This window comes from Trichechus manatus, unplaced genomic scaffold (genome assembly GCF_000243295.1).
Source record: "Trichechus manatus latirostris isolate Lorelei unplaced genomic scaffold, TriManLat1.0 scaffold00115, whole genome shotgun sequence".
Taxonomy (NCBI): domain Eukaryota; kingdom Metazoa; phylum Chordata; class Mammalia; order Sirenia; family Trichechidae; genus Trichechus; species Trichechus manatus.
In genome coordinates this window covers 9,096,817-9,110,356 of record NW_004444051.1, presented here as the reverse complement: position 1 = coordinate 9,110,356, position 13,540 = coordinate 9,096,817, and the positions used below count along the sequence as shown (strand labels likewise).

General features: G+C 37.9%; 1 pseudogene; it reads right to left on the bottom strand.

Annotated features, from left to right (window-relative positions):
- Window positions 1-751: 751 nt before the first annotated feature.
- LOC101356247 (olfactory receptor 12-like) lies at window positions 752-1,631 on the bottom strand (annotated as a pseudogene).
- Window positions 1,632-13,540: the final 11,909 nt, after the last annotated feature.

Below are 13,540 nucleotides of genomic sequence, written 5' to 3'. Positions count from 1 at the left end.
ATTCTTAAGATAATTCAAAGATAAACCAGTGCCTCGGATAAAATACTTGCAAATCATAAGTCTCATAACGGGCATGCATTCAGAACACATGAAGGACCCTCAGATCTCAATATAAGAATATTAACAATCTGATGAAAAATAATGAGCAGATGATTTGAACGGATACGTCACCAAACAACGATGTACAGATGAAAAATAAACACCTTAAAAGATGTTCAACATCACTTGTCGTTTATGAAATGCAACTTAAAACCACAATGAGGTATAACTACACTGTTATAAGAATGACTAAAATAAAAAAGATTATACCAAAAGCTAATAAGGATATGGAAGGTATGAAATTCTCACAAGCTGATGGTAGACATGTGAGATGATACAAGAAATTTGAAGAAAAATATTGTAGTTTGTATCCATTCAATCACCTGTTTTTCTAGCCTGGTGGATTGGAACTGCCTATCTTTTGGTTAGCAGCCATAGCTCTTAGCCATTATGCCATCAGGGTTTCCAACAACACTTTATTTAGCATGAGTTCTAGATTTATGTTTGTTGTTGGATATATAAACATAATTAAAATACATTTTATCTTCTAGATCACAGACTTCAATAGTTAAACTAAAAAGCTCATGAATGCCAGATTTTAAAAACACAATCCATGTAAGTAGCAGTGATTTGCAGAGAAGTCCAGGATGATTTATGCCATCCACAGCCACAGTAATCACAAAGAAAACTTCTGCCTGCTCCTCCTCAGAGCTCACTTGACATCTTTGTTCCTCAGGGCTGTTTATCAGGGGGTTCACCATAGGGATAATGATAGTGTAAAAGATGGACACTACTTTACTCGGCTCTGTGCTGAAGACCACACTGGGTTGTGCATACATGAAGAAAATAGTACCAAAAAACAAGCACACCCTAGTCAGGTGGGATATATATGTGGAGAAAGCTTTTTGGCGTCCCTGTAGTGTGGATCCTCAGAATTGCTGATATGATGCAGATGTATGAGACCAAGACAATCAAGAATGTACTGACAATAATGGAGCTACATAAATCAGGAAGAATCAATTGGTTTATAAATGTATCTGCGCATGAGAGGGACAAGAGTGGAGGTATATCACAGAAAAAGTCACTGATTTCATTGGACCCACAGAAGGGCAATCTGAAAGTCATCGTTGTTTGAGTGACGGCATTCACTACACCCCACAGGTAGGACCCCTAAGAGTACACAGACCTGGTGAGACATATTCACAGAGTATAGCAGGGGGTTACAGATGGCAATGAAATGGTCATAGGCCATAACAGCCAGGAGGAAGTCCTCCGTGGTACTGAAAAGAGATAGGAAGAAAAACTGAGCAGCATACCTACCAAGGGAAACTGTGAAGTCTTCTTGCAACAAGTTCACCAGAGCTCAAGGTGTAATTGTAGAAAAATAGCAGATGTTCAACAAGCGAAGGCTTTGGATGAAACATTGGGGTGTGGAGGTGGGAGTCTGCCCTGATAATTACGATCCTGCCAAAGTTCCCAACAACGGCTAAAACATACAAGATTAAAAAGGTTAGAAATAGTATTGTCTGCATCCCTGGACCCCCTCCAAATCCAAGCAGAACAAACTTTGAGACAGTTGTAAAATTCGCCATTGTTTAAGTACAGCTAAAATGAGGGAGAGAAGAAAAAGAAGGAGAAGGAAGAAGAACAGAAGAAAAAGAAGAAAGATGTGAGAAACATGCAATGGGGGAACTGTTAGTACACTTGAATATTTAGCTGATCACTGAAACATCAACCAATCAGGAACATGAAATATTTTTTGTTTCTTTTTGTTTCCTTAGATATATCTTAAGAGTTTCTATTGGCCTGAGATCAGATCTTTAGATGATAAGAGATGTTGCTGAATCTGGGAAACTTGAGTGAAAGGCAACATGGAGTTAGGAGTAGCTGATGAGACTTTTCTGGTTCTCATGTTTTAATTAAGGAGCTAGAGTTTGACTCTGTCTGCAGTGAAAACCTCTATTCCTCTTTAGAGCTCAGGGAATTTAGTATTTTATGTCCTTCTAGTCTCTTTCAAGCTTTGAAATTCCAGAATAATAGGAACTCGCCCATCCAAAATTTGATTCTCTATGAGACACAAACATCCATGAAAAATAACCTGATATTGTATGACTTACCTGGGTGATCAATTTCATCATTTCTCTCTCTCTGTTTTACTCTGTATTCTTTCCAAATGAAAAATGTTCCAATGATAATAAGTTCCAGGAAAGTTGCAGCCACCATCAAGGTATTCCAAATTGGAAGGGAGAGAGTTAAAACAAAATCCCCAAGAAATATATTTGCTAAGGTCTCTGGTGAAATCCACCTTCTCCTGTGCCACAGGGACTAGAGTAGAATGTGTCACTGGGCACCTCTTTGTCTCTGCTGCAACTTACCTCTTCCTGCCTGTGGCACATCATTGGCTCTATTTCCATCCCAAACTTTTCAGAAAGGTTTTGATTCCACAAAAAAGAAAGCAGAGAAAGAGAGAAAGGCAACAAACAAGAGTTATTTAGGTTAGGACCTGTGAGATACAGAATAATTTTACTAATTGGGGTTGATGTCTAAATCCTGTTAAAACTGATCAGTGGAGATGGAAAATGAGGGAATGAGGAGTGAGTTGAGAAGAGGAAGTGGCACCTCTGGGTGTCACAGAATATGATTCAATTGATGATCTAAGCTTAAGGAATGGTCCACTGCTTTTGGAGATTTCCCTTTGCTCCTTTTCTGTCCATTTTCAATACTCAAATACTATCAGGAAAAAGGCTACTTCCCTGCAGCCCTCCACCCTTTCTACGCTGGCACTACCAACACCTATAATGTGTGGTAAATGCAACCAACAAGCTTGGTTTTATCTTTAGTCTTTCAAGGTAAGATTTTTTTTTGGAGCAAGTGTTTTATCTCCAAAAAGCTTCATCTCAGAAGTTGCAGAGTCACTCTTGGCAACATTGTTCCCTGGACAGAGAATCCATCGTTCCCCTTGGAAAAGGATTAGTGGAGTCAGGAAAAAATGGACTAAAATATAAAACAATATCTTCAAACAGGGGGTTATGGAAACAGAGTCGAGAGTCTTTTTAAGAAGTTTTAAGCTATTTGTTTGCAGTTATTTTGAGCACTACATACAGCAGTCTTTTTGGCTAAAGTCAATGTCTATCCATCAAATTCAAGAGACTTTCTCTGATGTTATTTTCTAGTTATGGGATTATCTTTTCACTCATTTATTCATTCATTCAGTGTATACGTTTATGATTGCACGTAATGTGGCAGGCTCTGTTCTGGATATACAGTAATAAACAAAAATGAAAAATCTCTGCCTTCATGGAATTTATATTCTAATGTCCAAAGCCTCTTACCTGTTGCCCTCAAGTCAGTTTTGACTCATGATAACCCTATGTGGGTCAGAGTAGAACTGTGCTCCACAGGGTTTTCGATGGCTGATTTTTTCAGAAGTAGATCACCAGACCTTTCTTCTGAGGCACCTCTGGGTGTACTGAAACCCTCCAACGTTTCAGTTAACAGCTAAACACTTTAACTGTTTGTGTTACCCAGGGACTCCCCTAACCATTTAGTAAACTCAAAATACTGGGAAAGTTAGTGAGATTGGCAAGCACTGAGTTAGACATTTTTCATCATATTTAATCCTCAATAAAGACTTGTGAGCTAAAAATTTTTATCTTAGTATTTTTATGGATTAGAAAATAAGGAACAGAAAGTTAAGAAACTTAAAGTTCCCAGAGTCACTCGAGTAATAAATGGTTGAGCTAGAGAAGTTACACCCAGGTGTGTCTGATTTCTGAAAACTTAGTCTTTTCTGTACACTACATTGACTTTCATTATCTTAACTAGAAGTTCTATGTGGAAATGAATTTTTTTGACAAAAAGGAGCATTGAATAAAGAATAGTCATAAAATTAAATTCTCACTGGTCAAAGGTCAGATATATTTAAGATTCAAAGTCTCTTACTGAACTTGAAATGTCACACATACTTGAAATAGAATGGTCAGTAAGGAAAGGGCATTAGATGGTGAATCTGTGGCCAAGAAACTATGTGATAATTCGTTGAAGAGATGAAAATGCCCATGTAAATATTATATTCTATTGCTTGTTCATATCATCTAACTTAGCACCCTTATTTTATAGCTGGAAGTGGAGTCTGGAAAGTGGAAAATGTAAAATCTCTTTGCAAAATAGGAGTAGAAGGAAACTTCCTTATTTTGAAAAGGGTATAAAAAAAACTACAGTTATCATTATACTTAATATTGAAATTTTGAAGACTTTTCCCCTGAAGTAGGGAATAAGCAAGGATGCCCATTATCAATATCTGTATTCAACATTGTACTGAAACCTTTATCTTATGCATAAGGAAAGAAAAAGAAATACAAGGTCAAAGACTGGAAAGGAAGAAGTAAATCTGCCATTATTTGCTGATGACATGATAGTTTTATAGAAAATCCAAAAGAATCTGTGAATTATTGGAAATAATAAGTACATTTAGTAAAGTTGTTGTATATATGACCAAGAAACAAGGAGGAAATGAAATTTCAAAAATACCATTTATAGTAGCACCCATAAGTATCAAATACCTAAGATGTGCAAAACCTGTATACTGACAGCTATAAAACAGTACTACAAGAAATTAAAAAGACCAGAATAGATGACAGGATATACCATGTTCATGGATTGGAAGGCTTGATATCATTAAGATGTTAATTTTTCCCAAACTGATCTCTCAATCAAATGCCAATCAAAATGCTAGCAGTTCATTTTGTGTCTTGTTATGCATATTCTAAAATTTATACAGAAATGCAAAGATATGAAACAGTGCTCAACAGCATTTGTTAATCAGCGAAATGCAGATTTAAAACATAAGAGTTTCCAGGAAGATGGAGTAGATGCACTTTTCCCTATTTCTCCAGCTAAGTATAACTAAAAACCCTGGACATTATATATAGAAAAAATAAGAAGACTCTGAACGGTAAAGAGATAAGAACTTCTGGACCGAAGGAATGATCTGGTGGTGGGTTTTCTAGGTTTTGTTTTGCCTCAGATATCCCAGACTTGTAGCTGAAGAAGTGGGCAACATTGAAACATCAATGAGCACAGGCAAATAAAGCCCCAACAAAAGCCTATTTTCTGTGGTCAAAGGACCAGGAAAGGGGCAGCCTTTCTCTGCAGGACAGAAAACTTGTAGACAGCAAGCACTCTACTCCTGCCAAACATCGCAGAAAAAAGAAAAAAAAAAAAACAACCTGTGGCCTTATCCTTGTCTATGGAGCACAGACCAAGTGGAGAGCTTAGACGTCCAGACTTTCATCGTTGCCAGACTGTAAAGAGGTGCCCAATGCTCCTGCCAAATTTGTTTCAGAGATGACTGAGAAGGAAGCCTAGACTTTCATCCTGGCCTGGCCATGAGGCTCCTCCTCCCCAGATGTCAGTGAAATTCAATGGAGTTTGGACTTCCATCCTCCTCACCCAACACTAATAAGGTGTCGTACCCTTCTCCACACTGGGGTGATGTCAGAGGAGGCATAGGGGAGAGCTAGGACTTTCACTGTCTCCCAGTGGTAATGAAGTCACTCCCACCCAATGGTGTCAGTGGAGGCCAAGTGGTGTACAATAACAAAACACTACTATCCCTTCCAGTAAGGGAGGTATCAGTGGAGACCTACTGGGAAACCAGAACTCTTTTCCCCCTCAGTCCATGTGGATTGAGGCCAAGTGAGGAACCTGGATTTTTACTGCTATCTGGCAGTAAAGAGGCAATGCACCCCCCATTCAACTGTTGGAGTGGTGTCAGAGGAAATGACCTAAAATCAAAGGTTTAAATAAGATCAGGACTCTCATAACACACAAAATTTGCAAGTTTCAACTGAAAATCACTCTTCATACCAAAAACCAGGAAGATCTCAAACAAAATGAAAAAAGACAATCAATAGATGCCAATACTAAGACGACAGAAATGTTAGAATTATCTAGTTTTTTTTTTTTTGCCTATTTTTCTTTCTATACTTTCTTTCTCCCTCCTACCTACTCTCCCTTCCCACTGGCCCACGGGCCAGCCCAGCCCCTACTCACTGGACCCCCATCGTGTAGTCAGTTTTTTAATTCATTTATTTTTCTCCTTTTTCTTTCTCCCTCCCACCTAGTCCTGTACATCACCTCCCTTCCCTTCCAACCAGCAACCGGGTTAGCCCTGCCCCCACTCGCCAGCCCCAACCACACTGTCATTTTTCTTCTTTTTTTCCTTTCTTACTTTTCTTTCTCCCTCTCATCTGGTCCTGTATTTCACCTCTCCCTCTCCCCACTGACCCCTGCCATGCCACGGTGGATAGAGTGCCACTAGTGCACCAGCCCACCAAAGCCCCAAAGCCACTCTGTCCTCACCCACCAGCCTCCACTGTGCTGCTATTTTTTTCTTTTCTTTCTACCTCCCACCTATCCCTGTACACCACCTCCCCTCCCTCCCACTGGCCCCCAGGTCCATCCCACCCCTACCTGCTGGCTACTTTTTTTTTCTTTCTCTCTTTTCTTTTCTTTCTCCCCTCCCCCACCTAACCCCATATGCCAACGTCTTTTTCTGCTGGCCCCTGCCATTCTGCCTTGTCTAGGCCGTCCCCAGTGTTCAGGCTCACCACTGCACCAGAGCCTCACTACCCCTCCACTCCCACCCCTCGACCAGCTGCTGAATGATGGGAAGTGAGCCCATACCACTCCCCAACCCACACCCTCGTCTATCTGGTGAGAGACTGTGAATGCTCCCACATCTCTGAACCAACATCAGGAAGCAGACAGCACCCACTCAGAAGCTGGCTCGCCCTGCCTGCTGCTGCCCTGCCCACCAAGACAAAGTGGTGAGAGCTATCATGCCCACAGATGAGCAAGCAGCAAAGCACACCTGGCCCACCCACACTGACAGAGAAAAAAAGAAAAAAAACAAAGGAGCAGGATGAAACAAATTAACATACAATCGATAAATAAAGAAAATAATACCATAATGTCTCAGAGACAACAGACAATATCATAACATACCAAAAAAAAAAAAAAAAAAAAAAAACTAGGACAAGATGGCCCAGCAAGTGACCAGTAGAAGAAAACACAGTGGAACTACCTGATATGGTATTCAAAAGACTAATATTTAGAACTCGGCAAACTATTAGGAAAGAAATCATGAAAATGCAGACAAAACCAAGGAAAAAATAGACAAAATCATGGAAAACACAGGCAAAACCAAGAAAACATTGCCAAGATCAAGGAAAACATAGACAAAGCAATAGAAGAATTCAAGAAAATAGTACAAAAACAAAAGGTCAAAATAAATATACAATTAAAAATTGTACAAAAACAGCAACTAAAAATCCAAAAGATAAAAACAAAATATCAGAAATGTACAACTCAATTGAAGGTTTTAGGAGCAGATTTGAAACAAAGGAAGACAGAATCAGTGAGACTGAAGACAAATCCATGGACACCACTTTGAGGAAAAATCAGAGAAAAGAATGAAGAAAACATAAGAATTATGTGGGACATAATCAAGAGCAAAAATTTGCATGTCATCAAAGTTCCAGAACAGGGGGAGAAAATGGAAAACACAGAGAAGATTGTTGAAGATTTGCTGGCAGAAAACTTCCCAAGTATCATGAAAGATGAAAACCTGACTATCCAAGAAGCTCAACGAACCCAATATAGGCTACACCCCAAAAGAAAGTCACCAAGACATCATAATCAAACTCTCCAAAACCAAAGACGAAGAAACAATCCCGGGAGCAGCCTGAGAAAAATGAAGTCACTTACAAGGGGAAACAATAAGACTAAGCTCTGATTACTTGGCAGAAACCATGCAAGCAAGAAGGCAATGAGACGACATATTTAAAACCTTGAAAGAAAAAAATTGCCAACCAAGAATAACATATCCTGCAAAACTCTCTCTCAAATATGATGTCGAAATTAAGACATGTTCAGATTAACAGAAATTAAGCAAATTTGTAAAAACCAAAAAAAACTTATAAAAAATATTAAAGGGAGTCCTTCAGTTACAGAACCAACAACATTAGACAACAACTGGAGTCTAGGACACAGGACAGCATCAGCCAGATACCAACCTAGGTGATGAAGTCTTAATAATAGAACAAAGCTAAAAGACTTAAAACAGAGAACCAGAGACATTAATCTGTAGATGATGACAGCATCAAAGCAATAAAAGAGGTAATAAATGGTGTAGGTATAGAACTTTCAAATGAAGAGGAATAGAAGGCTGTATCAAGTAATAAAATACTTGATCAAACTTAGGAAGATAAGGGTAAATTTCAAGGTAACCACAAAGAAAGCCAGCAAACCTGCTCATCAGAATAAAAAAGAAGAAAAACACAAAATCTCAGGAAATACAAAATCTATAATAACGAAAGAAAAAAAGAAAATCCACAAACAAAAGGAACTCAGCACATGAAAGTAAGAGGAACAAAGAAAATGTCAGCACCACACATACAAAAAAAAGCACAACAATATGTCAGCAATAAACTCATATCTATTGATAATCACACTGAATGTAAATGGCTTAAATGCACTTGTAAAGAGACAGAAAGTGGCAGAAAGGATAAAAAAGCACAACCCATCCATATGCTGTATACAAGAGACACACCTGAGACACAAAGACATAAATATATTAAAAATCAAAGGATAGAAAAAATATAACATGCAAAAAGAAACCAAATAAGGGCAGGAATGGCAATACTAACCTCAGATAAAATAGATGTTAAGGCAAAATTAACCATAAAATGCAAGGAAGGACATAATATGATGATCAAAGGGACAATCCACCAAGAAGACATAATCTTAATAAGTATCTACGCACCCAATGACAGGGCTCCAAAACGCATAAAACAAACTTTAACGCACTGAAAAGAGAAATTGACAGTTCTACAATAATAGTAGGAGACATCAACACACCACTCTCAGTAAAGGACAGAACATCTAGAAAGAAACTCAGCAAAGACACAGAAGAACAAAAGGCCATAATCAACCAACTTGTCCTCGTAGATGTATATGGAACACATCATTCAACAGCAGTAAAGTATACATTCCTTTCCAACGCACATGGAACATTATCCAGAATAGGCCACATTTTAGGCCACAAAACAATTCTCAATAAAAGCCAAAACACTGAAACAATACAAAGAATTCTCTCTGATCACAATACCTTAAAAGTAGAAATCAATAACAGAAAAAGTAAGAAAAAAAATCAAATACATGGAAGCTGAATAACACCTTGCTTAAAAACAATTGGGTAACAGAAGAAGTCAAAGAGGAAATAAAGATATTCCTAGAATCAAATGAGAATAAAAACACAGCATATCTAAACCTGTGGGACACAGCAAAGGCAATGCTCAGAGGCCAGTTTATAGCAATAAACACACACTTCAAGAAAGAGGAATGGGCCTAAATCAAAACATTAGCCCTACAACTAAAACAAATAGAAAGAGAACAACAAAAGTAGTCCTCGGTCACCAGAAGAAAGGAAATAATAAAGATTAGAGCAGAAATAAATGAAATAGAGAACAGAAAAACAATAGAAAAAATCAACAAAACCAAAAGTTAGTTCTTTGAAAAGATCAACAAAATCGAAAAACCACTGGCCAAACTGACAACAGAACAGGAGAGGAAGCAAATAATCCAAATAAGAAATGAGATGGGGGACATTACAATAGAGCCAACTGAAATTAAAAGGATCATAACAGAATACTATGAAAAACTGTACTCCAACAAATTTGACAAACCAGAGGAAATGTACAAATTTCTAGAAACGCACTACCTACTTAAACTAACACAAACTGAGATACAAAATTGGAACACAGCCATAAAAGAAAAGCAATTGAAAAGGTAATAAAACAAACAAACAAACAAACAAAAAACTCCCAACAAATAAAAGATATGGCCCAGACGGCTTCATTGGAGAATTCTACCAAATATTCACAGAAGAGCTCACACCAGTACTGTTCAAACTATTTCACAGCATAGATAAGGAATAAATACTTCCAAATTCATTCTGTGAACTCAGCGTATCCCTAATACCAAAACCAGACAAAAATGCCACAAAAAAAGAAAATTACAGACCAATATCTCTCATGAATAGAGAAACAAAAGTTCTCAACAAAATTCTAGCCAATAGAATTCAGCATCATATCAAAAAATAATAATATACCATGACCAAGTGGGATTCATACCAGGTGTGCAAGGATGTTCAATATCAGAAAATCAATCAATGTAATCCACCACATAAATAGAACAAAAGAAAAGAACCACATGATCATCTCAATTGATGCAGAAAAGACATTTGATAAAGTCCAACACCCATTCCTGACAAAAAGTCTGAATACATAGGAATAGAAGGGAAATTCCTCAACATAGTAAAGGGCATCTATACAAAACCAACGGCTAACATCATTCTCAATGGAGAGAGGCTGAAAACATTCCCCCTGAGAATGGGAACAAAACAAGGATGCCCTTTATCACCTTTTTAACATTGGAGCCCTGGTGGTGCAGTGGTTAAGAACTATGGCTGCTAACCAAAAGGTAGGCAGTTCAAATCCACCAGCCACTTCTTGGAAACCCTATGGGACAGTTCTACTCTGCCCTATAGGGTATTTAACATTGTGCTGGAAGCCCTAGCAAGACCAATAAGGCAAGAAAAAGAAACAAAGGGTATCCAAATTGGAAAGGAAGAAGCAAAACTATTCCTATTTGCAGATGTTATGATCATATACATACAGAACCCCAAAAATTCCACAAGAAAACTACTGGAACTAATAGAAAAATTTAGCAGAGTAGCAGGATACAAGATCAACATACAAAAAATCAGTTGGATTCCTACATACCAACAACAAGAACTTCAAAAAGGAAATCAGGAAAACAATACCATTTATAGTAGTCCCGAAACAGATAAAATACTTAGGAATAAATCTCACCAGGGATGTAAAAGACCTATACAAAGAAAACTACTGCAAGAAATCAAAAGAGACCTACATAAATGGAAAAATATACCATGCTCATGGATAGGAAGACTCAACATTGTGACAATGTCAATCCTACCCAAAGCAATCTAAAAATAACAACAGCATTCTTTAACAAGATGGAAAAACTAGTCACCAAATTTATATGGAAAGGAAAGAGGCCCCAGATAAGCAAAGCATTACTGAAGAATAAGAACAAAGTAGGAGGCCTTACACTATGTGATCGTAGAACCTACTATACAGCCACAGTAGTCAAAACAGCCTGATACTGGTACAACGACAGACACATAGACCTATAGAACAGAATCGAGAACCCAGATGTAAATCCATCCACCTATGGTCAGCTGATCTTTGACAAAGGACCAAAGTCCATTAAATTGGGAAAATACAGTCTTTTAAACAAATAGTGCTGGCAAAACTGGATGTCCATTTGTAAAAAAATGAAATAGTACCATACCTCACACCATACACAAAAACTAACTCTAAATGGTTCAAATACCTAAACCTAAAATCTAAAATGATAAAAATCATGGAAGAAAATTTAGGGACAATGCTAGGGGCCTTAACACATGGCATAAACAGAATACAAACTATAACTAACAATGCACAAACACCGGAAGATAAAGTAGATAACTAGAAGCTCCTAAAAATTAAACACTTATGCTCATCAAACAACTTCACCAACAGAGTAAAAAGAGAACTTATATGGCTACAACATATCCGACAAGGGTCTGTCTCTAAAATGTATAGAATACTTCAGCATCTCAACAGCAAAAAGACAAATAATCCAATTAAAAAATGGACAAAGGGTATGAACAGATGCTTCATCAAAGGAGACATTCAGGCAGCTAACAGACACATGAGGAAATGTTTTCAATCATTAGCCATTAGAGAATTGCAAAGCGAAACTACAATGAGATATCATCTCATCCTGACAATACTGGCACTAATCAAAACAATAGAAAATAACAAATGATGGAAAGGTTTCAGGGAGGTAGAAACTCTTATGTATTGTTCGTGGGAATGCAAAATGGTACAACTACTATGGAAAATGATATGGTGCTTCCTTAAAAAACTAGAAATAGAAATGCCATGTAATCCAGCAATACCACTCCTAGAAATATATCTTAGAGAAATAAGAGCTGTCACATGAATAGACATATTCACACCCATTTTCATTGCATCATTATTCACAATAGCAAAAAGATCGAAACAACCTAAGTGCCCATCAACAGATGAAGGGATAAACAGATTATGGTACACACACACAATAGAATACTGTGCAACAACGAAGAACAATGATGAATCTGCAAAACATCTCACAACATGGATGAATCTGTAGGGCATTATGCTGAGTGAAATAAGTAAATTACAAAAGTACAGATATTATATGAGACAACTATTATAAAAACCCAAGAAAAGGTTTACACACACACAAAAAGCAATCTTTGATGGTTATGAGGGAACGGAGGATTGGGGAGGAGAACTCACTAACTAGATAGCAGAGAAGTGGTAACCCTGGTGAAGGAAAAGACAACACCCAATATAGGGGAAGTCAGCACAGTTTAACCAAGTCAAAGTCTTAGAAGCTTCCTACACACATCCAAACACCTTGAGGGACAGAGTTACTGGGCCTGAGGGCTGAGGACCATGGTCTCGGGGGACATCTAAGTCAATTGGCAGAACATAGCTCATAAAGAAAATGTTCTGCATCCTACTTTGGTGAGTAGCGTCTGGGGTCTTAAAAGCTTACGGGAGGCCATCTAAGATACATCTATTGGTCCCATCCTGTCCAGATCAAAGGATAATGACGAAAACCAAAGACACAAGGAAAAGACACAAAACTTATGGACCATATGAACCACAGCCTCCACCAGCCTGAACCCAGAAGAATCAGATGGTGCCTGGCTACCACCACCAACTGCTCTGACAGAGATAATAATAAAGGGTCCTGACAGAGTGGGAGAAAAATATACAACAAAATTCATATTTGTAAAAAAAAAAAAATAAATAACAACAACAACAAAAAACCAGACTTACTGGTCTAACAGAGACTGGAGGAATCCCCAAGACTATGGCCACTGGACACCCTGCTACCTCACAACTAAAGCCACTCTTGAAGTCCACCTAAAAGGACTTGCAAAGATTAGACAGGCTTATAATACAAACATTAATACTCTTGGAGGAATGTGTTTCTTAGTTCAGTCAGGTATACAAGACCAAATGGACAACACTCGCCCAAAAGCAAAGACGAGAAGGCGGGAAGGGACAGGAAAAATGGAAAAATGGACACAGGGTGGAAAGGGAAAAAGGGAGAATGCTGACACAACGTGGGGATTTCCACTAATGTCACAAAACAGTTTGTGTATATGTTTTTGAATGAGAAACTAATTTGCGCTGTAAAAAAGAAAAAGAAACACTATAAGGGATCAAATTGACAATGGCAAGTCGAAAGGATAGGACTTAAATAGCAGTTTATGTTAACAGGGGAGGAAAAAATTCAGAAAAGGAAGGTGAGA